A 2,482-nucleotide genomic window follows, 5' to 3' on the forward strand; every position below is an offset into this window, starting at 1 on the left:
CACTTGCATCAGGACCAAGAAGACAAAGCTGTAAGATGTGAGGAGGCTGGGTCCTAGAGTTACCATACGGAACAAGGAGCACTGACTTTGGATTATGACGGGGTAGGAAATGAATTTACTGTGTTCAGCCAACAAGAATATGGGTTCTGCTATTGCAGATAGCCTTCCTTACTCTGACTAGTATACCAGAGTTTGGGTAAAAGAGCAAAGTGTGAATTTGGGCTCTGCTCCTTGTAAGTCATATGACCTTGGTCATCTTGCAAGCTCTTTTGCTTCCTTTGTGAAGTGGGGATAATGAAAGCATCCACCTCATAGGGAGCCTGTGGTCTAAAATGAGATCATGAGCAGAAAGTGCTTAGGACAGCACTTGGCACAAATGCGGGCATGTCAGTGCCTGTGACTGTTAATGTTGGGGTGTTGGGTCTTGAAACTTCCACTTTGCTTCCTGCCTGGCATTGCTCCTTGTGTTTCATCTCTTTTGGGGAATGCATAGAGTGAGGAGGCTACAGTTTGTTGCACCTTCGTAATCACTGCGACAGCGCAGAGGGCAGTGTTTGTACAAAGAGAAGGCCACTGTAAAGGGCTGGGAGCAAGGGATGTTTCTTAGAGGACGTGATGTCCAGAGGGCTAACTGGGTGTTAACTTGCCCAAATTTGTATTCATTTTATCTAAGTGCTTCATTGCCCCTAAGTGATTGGGTTATGACAGAATGTGGTCCACTGGAGCAGGGAATGGCAAACCAGTTCAGTATTCTTGCCTTGAGAACCCCATGAACAGTATGAAAAGGCAAAAAGATAAGACAATGAAAGATGAAACTCTGGGAGTTGGTGATGGACAGGGAGGCCTGGCGTGCTGCAGTCCATGGGGTCGCAAAGAGTCGGACACGACTGAGCGACTGAACTGAACTGAACTGACTGAAGTGATGGGGGGTGCACCTATAAATGATGGCATGTGGTAAGTAATGGGCAGCAGGATTGATGGCTGGAGGTGCACGTGGGAGGAGTGGGGAATGAGCTTCTGGTGAAGGGGGGTGCCTAGACAAAGACCCTGAGGAGGGGAGAACCTGGCCCCATAGGAGAGGCTCTCATGCCCAGGGTGGAGGCTTCTTACCGTGTTGCAGATCAGTTATGGAGGGATGAGCATTCTTGAACTTCTGCAGCAACACGTTCTGCTGAGATGGAAATGAGGAAGCGTTACTCTTGATACCCCTGTAAAGTCTGGGAATAAGAGGACCTGGGCTGCCTATGGTGATTGTACAATGGGATTATACCACCCCTCTACCCCTACCCTCCCCATCCTGTCCTACAATTGTCATCTCCTTCTGTGGCCCACATCCCACACTGCCTCAATAAAGATTTAGTCCCTAACCACAGAGATCCATTGGGAATCGGGGGCTATATCTTATTCATCATTATGATCCCCACTCCACCCTGCAGTGTGATGCATAATGTCCTACACACAGTCAGTCAGTAGGACTGTGTGAATAAATTCAGTTCAGTAGGACTGAATAAATTCAGTTCAGTCGCTCATGTCTGACTCTTTGTGACCCCATGGACTGCAGCAAGCCAGACCTCCCTGTCTATCACCAACTCCCAGAGTTTATCCAAATTCATGCCCATTGAGTCGGTGATGCCATCCAACCATCTCATCCTCTGTCATCCTCTTCTCCTCCTGCCCTCAATCTTTCCCAGCATCAGGGTCTTTTCAAATGACTCAGCTCTTCGCATCAGGTGGCCAAAGTATTGGAGTTTCAGCTTCAGCATCAGTCCTTCCAATGGACACCCAGGACTGGTCTCCTTTAAGATGGACTGGCTGGATCTCCTTGCAGTCCAAGGGACTCTCAAGAGTCTTCTCCAACACCACAGTTCAAGAGCTCAATTCTTTAGTGCTCAGCTTTCTTTACAGTCCAACTCTCACCTCCATATGTGACCACTGGAAAAACCATAGCCTTGACTAGACAGACCTTTGTTGGCAAAGTAATGTCTCTGCTTTTTAATATGCTGTCTAGGTTGGTCATAACTTTTCTTCCAAGGAGTAAGCATCTTTTAATTTTATGGCTGTAGTCACCATCTGCAGTGATTTTGGAGCCCCCCCCCAAAAATAAAGTCTGCCACTGTTTCCACTGTTTCCCTATCTTATTTGCCATGAAGTGATGGGACCGGATGTCATGATCTTAATTTTCTGAATGTTGAGCTTTAAACCAACTTTTTCACTCTCCTCTTTCACTTTCATCAAGAGGCTCTTTAGTTCTTCTTCACTTTCTGCCATAAGGGTGATGTCATCTGCATATCTGAGGTTATTGATATTTCTCCCGGCAATCTTGATTCCAGCTTGTGCTTCATCCAACCCAGCGTTTCTCATGATGTACTCTGCATATAAGTTAAATAAGCAGGGTGACAATATACAGCCTTGACGTACTCCTTTTCCTATTGGGAATCAGTCTGCTGTTCCATGTCCAGTTCTAACTGTTGCTTCCTGACCT

This window comes from Cervus canadensis, chromosome 17 (assembly GCF_019320065.1).
Source record: "Cervus canadensis isolate Bull #8, Minnesota chromosome 17, ASM1932006v1, whole genome shotgun sequence".
NCBI classification, from domain to species: Eukaryota; Metazoa; Chordata; class Mammalia; order Artiodactyla; family Cervidae; genus Cervus; species Cervus canadensis.